This window comes from Rhea americana, unplaced genomic scaffold, assembly GCF_003343005.1.
Source record: "Rhea americana isolate MKP2758 unplaced genomic scaffold, rheAme1 scaffold_40, whole genome shotgun sequence".
Classification (NCBI taxonomy): domain Eukaryota; kingdom Metazoa; phylum Chordata; class Aves; order Rheiformes; family Rheidae; genus Rhea; species Rhea americana.
Genome location: NW_028186535.1, coordinates 1,174,388 through 1,193,215, shown reverse-complemented (window position 1 = coordinate 1,193,215; position 18,828 = coordinate 1,174,388). Strand labels below are relative to the sequence as shown.

Genomic DNA, 18,828 nt, shown 5'->3' with positions numbered 1-18,828 from the left:
CCCCCCCCAAAAAAAAAACAACAAAAAATGCCCTTCTTTCCAAAGTAATCCCCTTCCCAAAGCATTTCACATATGAACCCTTTCTCAGTAATATTTAAGTTTGACTTTCAGAATTTCATTTTTTCCCCTTTCTGTATCCTGCCACTCTTCCTTCTCAGCCCCCTAGAGGAATTAAGATATCAATACTTAAATATTAAAACTAATGAAAATTTAAAATATTAGGGGCTAGATTTGGCTCAGTTGGTTAGAGCATAGTGCTAAAAATGCCCATGTCGCGGTTCCGATCCTCGTATGGGCCACTTGTTTGAGCATTGGAAACCTCCAGCGGTCCCTTCCAACCTTACCAATCCTATGATTCTATGATTTTAAATTGCCTTTAAAATTTTTTTAAACAGAAGTTAAAATACTCAAAACAAAGTGTTTGTTTGTGTGGGAGATCAAGAGTCTGGAAGACTAGGTGAAATGGAAACTATAAAAGCTCACAAACCGCATGCTTCACTTCTATATGAAGCACTGCTGAATCTACACACGTCTTAACATATGTGCCCTCCTTTCCATAGGGCTATTTTACGTGACGTTATTACTGGAATAATGCATTTTTGTCCAGTACGCACCTTTTTTTTTTTAAGCAATCACTACAAATCTTTTACCCATTCAAATSATACCAATTGAGGCAATATATCATTCGTAAAGTCAGTGGAAATTTTGCTGTTTGCTTGAAACTTCACATTACATAACATGGTGGTTTCTTAGGTCTGTTAAAGCTATTTTGGGTAAATTACTCTCTTGTTCAAAAAACTCATTATACCGTTTGAAAGACTATGAATGCTAACAAGCTCAACAGAAAATGAAAGCAAAATTAGTGAAGTTTTTATGAAAACTTCCAAAAAGACAGAAGGATTTTTTTAAAGAGATATTATCGCATATAATAAGTGGGTATGAAGGTGTTCAGATTCTCTGAAGCTGATGATCCCAACAAGATATTATTAGACCACAGGATTAAAAATAATCAAGAGGTATGCCATGCTCATGACAACAACAAAGCTAAATATGATGGCTACCTTGGTATTTGTTCAAGAATATACACTTGACTGTTAAACATACACACACACACCCCACACACAGAAAGTTACACCTCTCACACTCATAAACATACCCCAAACAAATACTTCTAAGAAATAAAATGTTTGGGACATTTTCAGTTGTCTTTCCAGTTAGTTAGTAGAGAAACAAAGACAAAACAGAACTCAGATAAGCCAAACAAACCACTACTCTGATTTGAGTAAATACAGACAGTGATCAAGTTGCCAACAAAAGCAAACTGTTTCAGTCTGATTATTAAGCATGTAATCAAATACACTCAGCTTTAATGTTATGGCATAAAGTTTAAGAAACTCATTATACCTTTTAGATGCTATTTGCAGCAGTAATCAGTTATTTCAGAGCTACACTGCTATTTCTAGTCAATTTTTGCTCTGCTCAACCTTATATTTGGAAGAGATAGAGGACAAAACCTATTAATCTTGGGCACCTGAAAACAACAGGAATAATGCAGAGTTCTAGAGACAGAATCATGCCTGACACTTTTTTTGCCAAGAGCCTTCTATGTATATAGTAAGGCTGATAAGGTACTTTTAGCGCAAGTAAGTTAAAGTCAGCTCTGTCAGTATACTATAAGGCTAAATGTCTTCTTAAGACACACACACACACAGACACTATTTCAAGATGATTTCTATTTACAGTGAGGAAGTCTGAAAAAAATATTGTGTTGATTATGGTTAACATTTAATATCTTTTAATGTCTTAACATAGAAGCTGTAAGTTACTATCCTATACTAATTTTGTTACAAGAAAGTAAGAATTTTTAAACACAAAAAAGTAAAATAGTGCAGTATTAGACTAAAAATCTGTACTCTATATAAAGCAATGACTTTGTGACACAATACTATGGATATAGTACCAGCAAATACGCTTTCTCTTCTGACTCTTAGAGGCTCATGTTAAAGAAAATGTGTATTTTTCACGAGCTTTCGTTGACAAGCCTGTGCAGAAAGTTTTTGGCTGTTGTTGAAAATGAATCCCCCTCAGAAGAGAAATTCACACAATCTCCTAGAACAGTGCTGGCAAGATTCACAATAAAACACAAAAAATTCCATTAAATTTTGTGCCAACTTCTGCACTCTTYGCTTGATTTTTGTTGTTCCTTGTCCAGTGTCAGACCAGTATAGTTACAATGCTACAGTTATTAACTGTATTCAAATTAATCTAATTTACTTCTTGGGGTTGCTTTAGATTCCAGCCTGCAATGGGGCTTTACTTAAGCAATCTTGAGTGGATCTGATAGAAGAGGTTTAGTTTGCAATGAATGTYGTCATGTATCTTTATTTTTCTGCACCGTGGTAAAGTACATAAAACAAGCTCACTAGCACCTAAATATGGTATTTCCTATTGGGGATCTGATTGTCTTATGGTTGGTTTCCTTTTACATAGCATAGCAGCATAAGGAAAACAGAAGCACTCTCTTCAAAAAACCCAGTACAGTCAGTGGTGAGGGACTCCCTCAACCCTTYCCTGGCACATCGTGTACCAGGAAGACCCACAGACCCCAGACCCCTAAACATCTTAGCAACTTCCACTAGACTCAACATATCAATATCCCCCTTGTATGCACGGGTCTAAAACTGATCACAATGCTTCAGATGTGCAACAATCATCTGTGTTGACCTGCTGGCTTTACACTTTTTGCTATGACAGCCCAGCTTTCAATTGGTCTGCTAATTCATTTTTTTAATGAGTTTAGGCTCACAGATTCCTAATTACTAAGTTGTAAGTGGTCTAGGTCAGAGACAGATGATATACACATGGATACACACAGTGTAGCCAGCAGCCTTAAGTGAAACAGGCAAGATAGTCTTGAATTCYTTTTTTTTTWAAAAAAAATCATTGATATTAATATTATGCACTTTGTATTGTGCAATTTAAAAAGTTAACATTAGAGTGCAAAGCCACTACTTTACAAAGGATGTGTTCCAACTATCTACAAGGCAAYCTGCCCTCTCAGCACATGATCTCAGGCAGAAACTACCTAGATACCCATTCAGTCCTAAAACTTAAGTATTCAGACTGCCTGCATAAACCAGGTACTCAATCTCTTACTATGAGATCAAGACATCATGTTTTTAATTAGGGTTTGTCTGTGTAATTAGGCACTGTAAAGGCTATCCCCTCKTCTGGAAGAATACTTCTTAATTATTTTACTGTCTGCCTTCTGCTGCCATTTCCTGAAGGACAATTGCCCTTTAGCTTTTTCTCTTACTCCTGCTCAGACTTCAGAGTCTACTGACTCCTCTTCATTTGAAAAAAGAGAAGAAGTACCCAGTACCCTCCTCCCCAGATCCCAACATTCAATTAGAAATATGCCCCTTGATATTTTGAAGCCCAAAGCAGTGCTACAAATTGAGTAACCACTAACATTTGATTAATTAAGGTTGCAAAAAGTAGAAGTATAATCTGAAACAAAATTAATGGAAAGCTTTCTACATTTTCTCAGGACAACAGCTGCACTGGTTGAATTCTCATTAGATCCTACCCATAATTTCTCAAGAGAAGATGAAGGTTTGCATATTTAATTCCTGAATTTGCAATAATATACACACTTTGGCCTTGAGCTTGATGATATATGAAAGGGAAGCTATGCATTTTGCTACTAACACACAGACAGACACACACACACACACACACACATATATATATATATATATATATATATATATATGTAAGACTTCATTAGATAGAATATCTTATCCACAGGCTGAGTGGTATACTACAAGAGACAGAATGATGATCTCCTCTGAACTACCACATGACAGTCAACCTTAAAAATACATAAGGCAAATAGGCATTGAACTAAGATCCTATTTAAAATAGTGTCAAATATTATTTATGGTGATTTGAGTAGTGAGGAAAAAAAAATCCATCTGTTAGCAGCATCCAAAAAAAGCTACATAAGAGGTGTTTCACAGAATGGTTGAGGTTGGAAGGGACCTCTGGAGATCTAGTCCAACACCCTTGCTCAAGCAGGGTCACCTAGACCAGGTTAGACACGATCACGCCCAGGTGGAAATTGAGTATCTCCAGAGAAGGAGACTCCATAACCTCTCTGGGCAACCTGTTCCAAGGCTGTCACCCTCACAGTAAAGAAGTTCTACCACATATTCAGGCAAAACTTCCTGTGTTTTAGTTTGTGCCTGTTGCCTCCTGTCCTGTTGGATGGCACTACTGAGAAGAGTCTGACCTTACCCCTTGACACACCCGCCCATCTTAAGAYATTTGTATATATTGATAAGACCCCCCCCCCCAAGTCTTCTCTTCTGCTGGCTAAACAGGCCCAGCTCTCACAGCCTTTCCTCATAGTGGAGATGCTCCAGTCCTCTAATCATCTTCATAGCCCTATATAGAGCTCTCTCCAGTAGCTCCATGACTCTTGCACTKGGGAGCCCAGAACTGGACACAGTACTCGAGATGTGGCCTCACCAGGGCTGAGTAGAGCAGCTGTGTAGAGCAGGACTGAGTAATATCACCTCCCTCGATCTGCTGGCAACCCTCTTCCTAATGCCCCCCAGGAGACCATTGGCCTTCTTGGCCACAAGGGCACGTTACTGGCTCATGGTCAATTTGTCATCCATCAGCACTCCCAGGTCCTTCTCTGCAGAGCTGCTCTCCACAAGGTCAGCCCCCAGCTCGTACTGGTGCCTAGGGTTATTTTTCCCTAGGTGCAGGACTCTGCACTTGCCCCTTGTCGAACCTCAGGAGGTTCCTCTCCACCCAGCTCTCCAGCCTGTCCAGGTCTCTCTGAATGGCAGCACAGCYCTCAGGTGTGTCAGCCACTCCTCCCAGCTTGGCATCATCAGCAAACTTGCCAAGGAGGCACTCTGTTCCTTCATCCAGGTCACTGATGAAGAAGTTGAACAGGATGGGATCCAGTACTGGAGTTCCCTGGGGAACCCCACTAGCYRCAGGCCTCCAACTAGACTCCACACCACTGAYGAYRRCCCTCTGAGCTCTGCCTTTCAKCCAGTTCTCAATCCACCTCACTGTCTACTCATCTAACCCACATTTCCTGAGCTTACCTAGGAGGATGTTATGGGAGACAGTGTCAACAGCCTTGGTGAAGTCAAGGTACACAAYGTCCACTGCTCTCCCCTCATCTACCCAGCCAGTCATTCCATCAGAGAAGGCTATCAGGTTGCTTAAGCAGGATTTCTCCTTGGTGAATCCATGCTGGCTACTCCTGATCACCTTCTTTTCCTCCATATGTCTGGAGATGACATTCAGAACAAGCTGTTCCATCACCTTTCCAGGGATGGAAGTGAGGCTGACTGGCCTATAGTTTCCTGGGTCCTCCTTCTTGCCCTTCTTGAAGACTGGAGTGACAYTGGCTTTCTTCCAGTCCTCAGGCACCACTCCAGTAGAGGACCATTTCTCCAGTGAATATTCCTTATTTCCACATTGCAGTTTTGAACTTTTGAAAGCATGCACACGTGCACACACATGTACATATGCATAAATGTAAAAATCAGTTTGTAAGAGAAGCTAGGAAATAGGCAATAGATGAATAAATATGAAGCAGTAATTCGGACCTATAGTCCAGGGCATGGAGCCGACTTTCATCTCAGTTCTTTGAGAGAAAAGAAAGAGCAAGGAGAGTGATGCAGAAGAATAAGGTGGAACACCTAAAGGCTGAAGACAACAGATTCTACAAAGGTGCTTCCCAAAATGAGTTCTGGTCACAGCTCTAAAAAACAAACAAAACCCACAACCCCAACCTCAAACAGTTTGATTTTTTTTAAGCTGCTTGTGAGACTCAGATCGTACTCATTGTGATTTCTGGTGCTTGTCTCTCATGCCATTTTCAATAATTAATTTCAAACAGCCAGTCAGGATCCTCCAACTGCAAATTATACATGAGGCTGTTCTCTTCATGCTACTAGATAGCATGCATGCAGCACAGCTGGCAGTCTCCTGGTTTCACAGCAGTTAAGTCTTTATCTATCACAAGAGAAGCTGGGAAGATGGTGCGACATTAAGCCCCCTCCTTGAGCTTTAAGCAACATGTTGATGTCCAAAAGGATCTTACCTCTGGTAGATGGAATAAGGAGCTGCAGTGGAGAACAGTCTGTACCAAAGTTCAAAATGCAAACAGAAATGAAACGAAAGTTCATATTGTCTAATACAGACAGAACAGAGGCACAACATATTCACAAGGGATTCATGAGGTGTAGAACATTTAAATGAGGCAACGAAAATGAGTCATGCAGGGCAGGGAAGAAAGAAAGAAATGCCCAGCTTCAGTGTTTCAACAGTTTCATAGTTTTTTTGAGCAAGAAAGTCGTCATTCTGATGCACTGAGTATGTGAATTTACAGCGAACATGAAGACAGATGATTGCAAATAGCTTCACAAAGGCCAAATTCCAAACATTTCTACAGAAGTTTGCTTATTGTATTGACTAAGGACCCTTTAGAGTTAAAGGGTCTTGAACACTTGAACCCTGAAGAAAGCCTTGAACATCACAGGAAAAACAAAGTGGTTTCAAAATGGATTTTCAGGAGCTTTGTCAGAATCCCAATAACCTACAGTCCTTCTCCCTAGCTTTTTTAAAGCTTAGTGCCTCTAAAATTACTGAGAGAAGGCTACAAAGACTATCACAGCCTTTGCAAGGTAGCAGCCAAACACACTTGGAAAAAAATGTCTGCATTACATATGGACAAAGMAGCAATGATCACAGAGGCCTTTAAGATGGCCTGGGAGGTGTCTTAATCCTCTCTTTGGGCTGTCTTTGAATTCATCTAAATCAAACATACTTTGTAAGCCTTAGGAAGAGGTATTYTAAGACACTGTTGATATATTTACTACACTTAAAATCCTGAATACCAGCACTTTTGAACAAGTAGACTTGACTTTGAAATAAAAATGCAAATTTTATTGAGAAAATTTGAATGATTGTACATCAAAATAAAATATCACTAGGAAAACAAGCTTTTCCATCAGTAGACTAAYTATGGAAAGTGTGCAAAATTGTATAGTTCTCCAGATATTCACAGCTCTTAAGAGTGCTAGCAAATTGTTTCTATTGTAGAAACAGCTTTTCACCAGGGGTAGCCAGGGAGGACAGAGGAGGGTAAGGGTACGCCCACTAGGATTGCACAACATTGCAGAGAGTGAGCGAGAAGGGGAAAATAACCCATTAATCAGCAGATATGTTTTGGTATTTTCAGAGTTTTTATAAAGAGTCTTGTAATGATTCCATCTTCCAGAAGTCTTTTCATAGCGGTCCCAGAAGCAGCTACTTACATCCTGAGACAGTACTGACCTAAACACCACAATGGACTTGTTGGGGAAGGTATTCATCACACACGACAGCTACAAAAGAGTTCCACTGAGTGTGTAAGTGTGAACTTAACACATCATACATTCTGCTGTAACCATTCAGCACCGTGTTGTCTGGGGTCCAGAACTAACATGCAAACCTGTCAGACTACGTACAAGAGGTGTTGGAGTCGGCAGGTATGATAAGGTATTGGTTTAGGATTTCCACTTAGTGAAGCATAGTATCAAGTTCTTTACYTTTATCCAAACTTGTAATCTTCCAAATATGTAAAACTAGTATGTCAGACTCATATCTCCTTTGTTAATCACCAATGATTAGCATTAACTATATTACTATCCTTCAATACWTTAAGTGAAAGCAATATTGCTCTTTCTGCTGTTTTATCTGGGATTAATATCAAAATGATAGATCTTGGCAATTATAAGCCATTCTATTTATCCTCTTGGAATAAAGGTATTACATTAGCTTTCTGCCTCTGAAATTTCTTCAGTATTCCAAAATACTTGTGACTAAAGAGGACAGAAGAATGGAAGAAGGAATGGTGGACTGTTCCATTGAAATCTGAGTGGCACAGCTGTGTTTTAGAGCAAGTTGTCCCAATGATGTGGGACAAAGAAATCACATTCTTTTTGATAGCTTGTCTAAACATACTTATAGAAATAGACTAGCAAATTTGCCACAGATGTCCCTCCCATTAGGGGAGGAGGAAAATACCATGGGAGTTCCATAGAAATAATCAGACTTTCTCAATGGCTTGTGGAAAAGTCTCTTCTGGAGATAAAAATTCTCCTTCCTCAACTAATTTCCCTAAAAAGCTTGAAAATAAAGTCAAAGTTATTTCAGATGATGAGATCTCATCAGAGAGGCATTTCAAATAGTTAAGAYTATGGATGGCAAGTTGGTAAAATATTTTTCCTGAAATAGGTTACTCACATTAAAGCCATTTTAGCTTCTTCAAAGCACCTGGAAGAACAATTCCATGCTGAGCCATGCCTCACTTGTATGTGTTTTTCCTTCTGCTCAAGGCAGATGAGCAAGCACCAAGCAYACCCTCTTCCAAGCACCAGCAGCAGTGGAAATTAGTACTGAAAATGTTTTCATCACAAGGCTTGGGCTAAGCCACGCTATCTGATAGACCCACAGTTGCTACAACAAAGAAAAAAAAGGGGGGGGGGGATTGCTCAGCACAGGTGGTAAAACAATTCCTGTCATTTTGAGACAAAGACAAGAAATACCAACCTAGGCAGGAAAGAAGGAAAAAACCCACCAACCCATCCCCACTCCCCTCCCCCATCCCCACCCCCTAAGCAAACCAATCAAAAAACTAGAACAACAAAAACCAACAACACACACCAGTCAGTGAGACCAAAAGAGAGATCCTGGTAATATTAGAAGTTGCATACTCCATGACTGCTTTGCAGATTTCTTCTGCTTAAAGTCAGGATGAGACCTAGACAAGCCCAACTCTGCATTACCACCCCAGTTCTATAAAAAAGGCATCTCAATTCATAAGGTTGAAAGGCTCTGTGCGCAGCCCAGGTAGAGGTGTTACGGATAATCCAATGGCACATGGTGAGGCACTCAGCTGTGCTKTTTAGAGCTTATTCCAGTCTTGTTTTAGTCCTTGTTCAAAGACAACAGGATTTTCAGAGTGCCACAATATCTTTTTAAGAGTAGCTGGTTATTGTCAGCTATAGCAGCATGCAGCTTTTCCCAGAGGAAACCAAGTAARTGATTACAAAAATCAGAATGTGTTTCCGTTAAGGTCTGTGAGAAGCTCTTGAAGCAGTTAGTGAATAGGGAAGGAGAGAAACAGAAAACGTTCCATGTTCTGCCTTGGTTAAGCTCTGAACAACAAATAGTGCTTGGAGTAGAAGGCCTGGACTGAACTTGTGAATAGTCAGTCCTTTCAGGTATGAACAAGCCAGCATTCAGGAAGGCCTTGCATGCAATCTTTATTTATAGAGGCACAACGAGGCTGACTTCATCTATGTCTCATTCTCCGACATCATCCATACCACCTTAAGTGGTCAACAATTCTGAYCAAATGTCTAAAACCAAAAGGGGGGTGGGGAGGAGGTGGGGAGACCCATTCTCCATAGGCAGCTGACTATGGGGAAGTGTCTAACAGTCATTTCATTCAATGATTTCTCTTTATCCTTAAGAGGCTTCTTTTCTGTCTCTGTTTACATATAAACTTGTAAACTAAAGACCTCTAATGCTTTCAATAGCTGAGAGAACTAGAAGATTCTTCTCTTCTGATTTCCATTTTGCATTTTAACTTCCATAATTAATGCCTCTTTCCTTATCTTGCTTTTAGATTGCAAAGGCTGCTTCTGCATGGAATAAACTCTTATACTTTGTCAGTTAACCCTACTGAATCTTCATGGCTCCCTGAATACTTTTTCATTTAGTAATACATCAACGGATTCAATATAAATAGCCTTCACATCCACTGTAAGATTAACTTAGAATGAGTAGGCTAGTTGGAAAGAAAAGTACAAACCTGAAGAAAAAAATACAAGCCTTTGTTCCTCAATCTGAAAAAAGTGTTTAGCCAGAACTAAGATAGAAGCRGCTGACAGCCATCCAAGTACACACAAATGCCCTTCCTAAAGGAAGAAGGGGAGAGGAAAGGTTTGAGTAGAGATCACAGCTATCTTTACTTTTATTTGTCAAAATTTGCTATTATTATTTTTATTTTTATATAAAAGAATCCAGAAACACCTCTCATCTCATGCTGATCTCACATTCATCAGTGCTGCTGAGAAGCAGCTTTTTGTGGAGAAGAAAAAAAACTGCACAGACATACCAATATCAATACATATGTGCATACAAACAAAACTAGGTCTGATCTTCCATTCTTCTGGTGAAAGTTGATCTAGACACCTCTATCTATTCTATCCTTTTCAGCCTGTCTCCATCTATGTCCTTACTTAGGCAATACAGATCTCTTTAGAAGAGGGACAACTACTCAATGAAAACAGATGAAAGCCTAATATTTTGGACACTGTTACAGAAATATTAATTACTTTTTATAAAGTATCACTGCATAGGACAGGAATAACAGTTCCTAGCTTTTCTACCATCATCAAAACTGAGGCACTAAAAAGGCTTTTCATCTTCACATCACATCCAAATACAAAATAAAAACACAGAGAGTAGAATAACTGAAAATCCTTGCAACTGTTACTATGAAAGCCATGTGAATTATTTCAGTACCTCAACCTTTCTTGATAAAGCCTTCAGACATGCCCAGAGACTGAGACAATTTAGAACACTGTTGTAAATACTGCTCTTTGAACAGAGTAGGCTTACTTTAAAAAGTGGTTAAAAAATAGAAGTTTCTTCAACAGTGCAAAGGGGAGATATGATTAACTAAGTGTTTAAGAAAATATCACAGAAGGAATGGCAGTTGAAATTTCACAGGGTGCACAGAAACCTTTCACTATTTTCATCAGCCTGAACAGAATAGCATCTGACAAATTAGATGAAAGTCTAGCATGACTCAACAGCAACCATACCAATATAAAGTCAGGTAAACTGAAAGCCTTCTAGTAGGAGAAATAATTTTCTAAATATCCACAATTCCTACTGAAAAATGGTTCCTAGCCACACAAATTCTGAAACCATATTCTAGACTAATTTGGTAGAATTTGACACAAGCCAAAGATGTACCAAAAACCTTGGTAACAAGTTAAGAGTATATGCAAAAGTATTCTAGTGCCCAGCAACATTCACTGACACCGCTTAATTTAAAGAATATATTGCCACTGTGACCCCATTGACACCCATTTTCCAGGAGGGGAGGAAACCCTGCTTCAGAACAGCAACCTTGTCACTAAAATTCATATAGGGATAGAATTATGAAAGAAGATGCTGAAGAACTCCTAAGAGGGCAGCATAATGGATCACTATTCTGAGACACAGGCAAATGCAAGCTTCTGATCTCAGATGAGGAGCTAAACAGAAGAGCCTACTGCACAAAAGCATGTCTAGAAACAACAAAGTGGTCACAGCACAAAGAGGCAAGGAGCTCGATAATCAGCTCAAATCACACAAACTTCGACATATTTGTGACACTCTTTTCCTCTTACTCCAGTGGGAAATTAAAGCAGTTTATCACCACAAGAAGATACACAGTCATTTGAATGCTGTCTCCAGAGAAGTGCTAAAAATTTTTCTTCTTCCTAGAATTCTGTCTTGTATATAACTTAAGTGATGTACATTTAAGGTATATAGTCCATTAGTCTCCAAATAGATGCATAAGAAAAAAAATTAAGAACATTTATAAAATACTGTGCTACCAAGACAGACCCAATTGTAAACTCAAATTTGCTTCTTGCCAAAATCTAGTAAAAATACATATTATATATATATTTAGGACTTGCAAGAGGAGTACTAGTGCCTGGCTCAGCCAGATCAAGAAGGTTATAGGAGGATGGCAGAAGAGAGGAAATAATAGTGAAGACTAGGTTTGAATGATCTACTAAATTACACAAAATGCATTTGTATAGGGTGTTTCCCCCTCTAAGAACACTGCTTAAGAATCAGAGCGCTACAGCCTGTAATGGATCAATGGCCTTCAAAAATTGCTTCTACAAGCACCAGAAGAGAGAATTTTCTGCTTGGATGGAAATAGCATGGCTTAGTGTGCTGCAGCAGTCTTTAGAAATCAGTATTTTTTTCCTGGAGATTAGCATGAACTCCCTGATCTGCAGACCTATTGGTTATACAGCTGTGGAAGGACAACATTTAAACAGTACCTTTGACAATGTTTTCAAGTAGGGAATGAAAGAAAATGGAAGTGTTATAAAATGTTTTGAGATCTTTCAATATGAGAAGTGCAGGAAAAGGAAGAAATAGAAAAGGAAGATAACAGAAATGCTTCATCACATAAAGACTTCCAGTCTCTGCAGGAACTGTGTAAATGTGCAAAGCATATGCAATTAAAAAGTATGCACCTGTAGAGTGACAATTGGCCTTTGCATCACAACATGCAAAGAATCTTGATGAAACTCCTTTCTTATGTACTAAGGAAGTCATATTCCTCATTAGCTTTCTATATATTAAAAGCCTTTATCTGTTTGGTATCTATTGCTACCAGATTACATAATGAATACTAGAGTTTAATGCAAAAGTGATGCTGCATGCCTGTGATTTCTTATATGATATCATGTTCCTTTTTCATAAATACCTGTTCAGACATTATTTACTCTGAAAATGCTGGAATGGGGAAAACAGGTGTGTACAATACTCTTTGTTGAGACTATATACCTGGTCTTCACCATTTATCACTGTTTTTACATTTGTAAAGTTCAACCTATTGGTATCGCCCAGCCAGGCCCTCATAGCACCGCACTTGCTATAACCACAAAAGTCACACTATGAAATAACACTACTACCTCCATGTCCTTTTTGCATATCATCACCCCAGTGAATGACACTGGCATCATATAATTCTTTACTATCTTATTTTATAGTTGTCATTCAGCAGATCAACACCTGAACTCCTTGCAGACTGATATATAACGAAGGATCTCAAGGTCTCTAACTATTCAGGATCATCTAGGGAATCGCCTAATTGAGGATAAATATTCTGTTTGGAAAAGGTTTTGGTGCCTGTTTTAAAAGAACTAATGTAAATATTAGCAGYATATTTATATATATAAACAAATACATGATGAAATTAGCTATAATGTCCTTAGGCTTTTAAGGTATGTTGTAATCAATTTTGATAAGACATCTTTCTCAAGTCATACATTTTCTATATTCATGCATACTCCATTCACATTTCCTATGCTTTGATTCCACGAGAGCTTACAAGTAACAGTTACTTAAAATGCAGCAGTCTATTTTTAGGTTTGATGTCATTTTTCTCCCCCCTCCCCTTTCTGTTTTGTTATGAAGTATTTCACAATATGCCTGCCTTTTAAATTCTGGTATTTTTCTCATGCTCCAATTCCTTTGTGCTTTAACAAATCCTATTCTCTCTCATTTCTGCTTGCCATGTCTGAGCACACAAACATTAGCCCAACTCAATAAGGCTGCCATCATCACACTGTTTTAAAACAACACACAAAACAAAGGAAGGCTTTATGACTGAATCTTTCTTGCTCTATAAGGCTCCAAAACTGCATTTTTTTTCTTACATTTGTAAGATGCATGTTGTTGATATCAGGCTATCAACTGCAATGCCTGCTAAGGCACCTGCTCATTCCAGTCTCACTGCAGACATATTACTGTACTGATCTTACAGTGAGCCTGCTGCAGTTGCAAGATGTCAGCCTAATTGAAATATACAATTGACAACTGAGAAAAATCTGCATGGTAAGAGATTAGGAAAGGAACTGAGCAGAAATAGAACTTAGGAACTCAGCTTGGTGGCATGGTAAGTTCTGACCACTACATATCAAAAATACACTAGTAGGAAAAAAAGGTACGTTAAGAGAAGTGCCAAAAACTCAGAGTTACAGAATAGAGTCTATATGATGAAATACTACATTGACCAAGGAAGGCTATTCGGGGGGGGAGGGGGGGGGGAAGAATGTGATAAATCTGTGAAATCATGACTGGTGAGAAGCTGAAAAGGAAATTATCATTCTAACATTTCTAACAACATAATGATCAAAAGGGTCTCCAATTAAGTTATTAGATACAGACTTAAAGCAAAACTAAAACCTTTTTCTTACACTCCATACACACTGAATCACTTATCTCCCCCAAAACACTGCAGAGGCTGAGAATGTAAATAAGTGCAAAGAGCAACTGAACAGATTCAGTGAGGACATCGTGCCCATTATAACAATAGTGCAAATGTTGTATTACGCTCTGGTAATTCCTAAATAATGCTGAGCTCCAGAAGCTAGGAGACAGTATCAAAGGAAAGATTTTGTATCCAGTTTTAGTGTTACTTCTCTAACCATCCTCTATGGGAAATTTTGCCTCTGTTCTTACTCCTATAGCAGATTTCTACTCTTACAGGCTAGATTTAAACTGATATCCCACACAGTTTTTCCAAATAGGAAGAGATTTATGTTCATCCTATATAGTATGAGTTGACATCTGACTCAGTATTCTACTCTTAATAACTATTTTGTATTTACCTGCTATACTAAACCCAACTAGTCAGTGCCACCTGCCAAGCATCTTGGGCGGGGGGGGGGAGGGAAGGCTTCCATATCTGCTGTATTCCATTAGCTTTCTAAAAACAGAAAATCATACTAAMAGTTCCTAAGAGTTTTTGCTAAACTTGAAGTGAGATGTATCCTTTGTTCCTATTTTGTCATGTATTTTTTCAGTGAATAACAATGTTTTCTTGGAATTCACTAGCCACATACTAATACCAAGAACATATTGTGCTTCCAGCAAGCACCCTAGGAAGTTTGAGAGCAGCAGTGTGTGTTTTCCCTGACCACCCTCCTAAATATCTCAGTGAAGTGAAAGTGGATAGGAACTACCATGAACTTTATCTGGTCCATCTGTGGGTAGATGATTTTAAAGCAGAAAAGCATTATTAATTTCTGCTCTGACAAAGTTACACAAAAAAATGTCATTCAAAAGAAATCAGAGATGTTCAGACCAGAAATAATAGTCAGAACTCTGGAAATCCTTTGAATGCAAGTCTGTCACTCATTAGACTAGACAAATAAAACAGGGAACTAGTGGAACATTTGTTTACCTAAGTTTAGTCCAGTCAGCTTAGATCTGATTTTTCAATGGCATGGGGGTAGGAGGTGTGTGGAAATGCAGACACTGTTACTCAAAGCTCACGTTCTGTGGCTGTTCATTTCCTCTTGCTTTGAAGTGAGGAAACTCTCCTCTTGAACTCAGTTGATGCAAGCTCCTTTGGGCCAAGGCTTAAGATTTAATGTACAGAGCAGGTGTACTTATACTTTCTGCAGTCCTTTGGTTTGGTCCCCTATTGCGCAGAACATCATACAGGACTCACTGAAGGGTCTCTCACTGAGAATCACAGCTTAATTCTCCTATGAAGYTTGCCTCCCTCCTACTAATGAGCAATCAACAGTTAGGTACAGATGCTAAACAGAAGCCATTTTTAAAGCTACTGCTGAAGTAATAATATCCTTTACCAATATGATCCACAGCATTTTAAGGGAGGTTTAACATGTACTATAAACAGCATCATGGAAGGACCATTAATAAGGATCCATRCTATTTTTAAAAACAACAGGTGGTAGGATCTTTTCACCAGTTATGTACATGCCATATGTGTAAATGGAAATTCCGTAGGAGGTACACAGGCAAATGACTTTATATATTTTTTTCTAAATATTCAGAGACAGAAAATAAAATGTATTTTGTGTAGCACATTTTATAGGCTAGCTAACAGCTGCCAAAGTAACTTTGATACAGCTTTGAATCTTTTGGAGTAACTGCTAGAACAAAGAGGTGGCACACTAGTGTAGAAAAATTAAGCCGATAGCTGCTTGTTCTAAAAATGAARTAGGTTGCTGTCACATACAGTCCTCTATAAGGGAAAAGTTTAAATCAACTTGCTTTCATAAGAAGCATACATGTAGACTATATTAAGTTTCTGAAGTATGAGGAAACTTAATTCAAGCCCTCAGTACCCAAGTTGTGAAGTACTGACTTACTTGACTAGGGCTTTACACAAAAACATTCAATGCCTGTCTTGCTCCCACCACTAACGTACTATCAATGGATAAACTCCTCTTAGTTCTACTCTTAGTTAATAATGGCTACCTTTGTAGTTGACTGACCATTCACATTAAGATCATCTATTAAAACTTATTCAAGATTCCAACAGGAAACATACTTACACAGCAGGAGAAGAAATTTAAGTTGATGCATGACATTTAATTCTCAGATGAAAGTCTTCCCCCTCTTATCAAGGAATATGAGCTACTGCTTTACAAATTCATGCTCTTCAATACGTGCTTCTTTTGTGAASAAAAGGATAATTCTACTCATGTTAAAATTCTCGATTGTTTACACCTGCTAAAGCACATAGTCCTAGATCTCCTGTATACATCTAAACACTTTTTTTGACCACTCACACCTAGCTCAGGTCTTTATAAATTCCTCTGTGAGTTTAAGTTATATATATATATATAAAAATATAATCTGGGGAAAATAATCCAGCTCAAAACCTAGTAACAACATAACTGAAAAGTTATATGCTTGCTCTGGGACATGGTTACTTTGTTCAAATAGCACTTTAAAGATATCAGCTTTAAACACTCATATATATATATATATATATTCATATATATATATATACATATATATAAAGAGAATATATAAACTGAATTATTTCATTCCTACCCTTGGAAAGGGCCACAAGTGAAATCAAATCTCTGTAGCTTCAAGTGCATTCAAGGTTATTGGGGTTTTTCAGTTTGGTCTCCTAAGAACACAAGCCTTATGCAAACATGTCCCTCTGTCCCCCACTCAAATTTGGTCAAATGAACCTGCTCTTTCAAAGAGCGACTGTGGCCCAGAAATCTAAGATAATTAAGCTCTTACAAATTTGCAGAATTAACACAGATGAAAAGATCCAAAACAGCAGACCCTCTGAGGAAAAAGCAGCTAGATCTCAGCTGCTACTCAGTTTGTCTGGCATCAGCCAGCTGGTCAGCTAGGCTGTTCTTCTACTCAGCAAGGCTGTTGCCCCAGATTAACCACAACTGAGATTTTCTTTTTCCTTGCTTGGCTGAGATATAGAAGTTACTGTAACAGAAGGAGAATGAGCAGTTTTGCAAGAAAAGTTTATAGGAAGTGGATTTTTAAATCAAGTACACTGCTCAAGAACTAAACTCAAGCTGGTAAGTATATGTATATTTTTCTATGGATACACATGCACATGCATTTCTGTAATTTGCACGATTATACAACCTGTATTTGAAATACACAAAAGATACAAAAGTAATTCAAGTTTTTGGTACTAAACCAATCAGATCTACATTCACATCTACGATAGGCTCTTGATCAGCTAATCTTTCAATCCTGCCACCACCACCATTATTTTTAAAAAAATGTTTAACTTTTTAATATTTAGGTTGCTAGGAAGCACAAACAGCTATGTTTACAGTACTAACATTGTATCAGTATTAACGAGTACTCATACTACATTTACAACAACCAAATGAAAGAATATTTCAATATGCTCTCTCCAGCAAAGAAACAGATTCTTATTTACAGAATGGAWGAACCAATATGAAAAGTGAGGCAAAGGCATATATTTAAACATCTTCCCAGAAGTAATGACAGCCATCCAAGTAATCTCCTGTTAACTTCATAAGCACTACTTTTATCACTCTAGCATCATGGCCAGTGGCCAGTCAACCTTCAACCACCTGTAGCCAAATTAGGATCCCACAACTGTGCTAGTCACTCTCTAAAGAGACAGAATAGGATCCCCCAAAATTTGGGCATCTAAGTTAAATAATGCATAGAGTGAACTTTCAGCTTCTATTATTCTGCTTCCTTTCCTCATTAATAATGGATTAATACTTTATCCTTCTCTTGCCAGGGTGCTATTACTGTTTTGTCTTCCAAACTAAACCACGCAGAGCAGTTAACCATTAGTATATACAAACGACAYTCGTTCTGATGATCTGCTTGTGGACGTCAATGCCAGCCTCTTGTATTGACATGCCTCCACCAGAGCATATTGCTTTCCAGCAAAACAAAGTGAGGGCAGGAGGAAGAATTAGGAAAGTTTTTTCTCCCTTTGCTCTATTCTGAAAGACTACCTGTGTAGCAGTAAGCCCAGTGTACATACCACAGTCAAGGTGCWGTATCAATAGCTAAGCTGCAATGCTGCATACACTCTTGTTCCTCCCCCCAAACCCCCATACACACTCTTCCAAAGCCAGTATGATGGAGCAGCAACTCACTCATCCTTCCATTTAACAAACGCAGGCATTTTGATTCTGCTGCTATTCTGTGTCCGCAGCATTACCACACGCGACAGAAAGGGAAGGAGAACACCACAACTAGAAGCCTCCAAAGAATCGGACTCCATTTTGGTACGAGGTCTGGCTCTGCAACTCCTTCTATGCTCCCCTCAGCTTCCTTTGAAGTGACTTCCAAATCCAGGAAGGCAAACGAGAAGGCGGGAGCCTCCTACGCCCCGCGAAGCCCTCCGGCCCCACGACGCGCCCCGGCCGCTCGAGAYGCGCACACCAGCTGCCTGCGCACCTGTCGCGGCGCTCCGCGGCCCTTCGCGGCCCGCTCCGCGCCAGCCGAGCCYCTCGGCAGGGCTAAAGGAGACGGCCGCGGCGGCCGAGCAGAGCGCTGCCCCGCAACCACCGCGCATCCTGGCAACAGGGCGCAAAACGCCAATCAATAAAATGGTGTTTCGGAGCGGACGGGCTCCTCGCTTCAGGAGGGAAGCTGCCCCCTCTCCCTCCCCAACACAGCGCCCGCCGCCCGCCTGCGCGCACGGCGCTG

At 39.2% G+C, this 18,828-nt stretch overlaps 1 protein-coding gene across 1 annotated transcript in view; it reads right to left on the bottom strand.

The window, feature by feature from the left end:
• The window catches only part of PKIA (cAMP-dependent protein kinase inhibitor alpha), a 46,938-nt gene that overhangs the window by 27,747 nt on the left and 363 nt on the right, over positions 1–18,828 (bottom strand). The gene's annotated exons all lie outside the window — the stretch shown is intronic.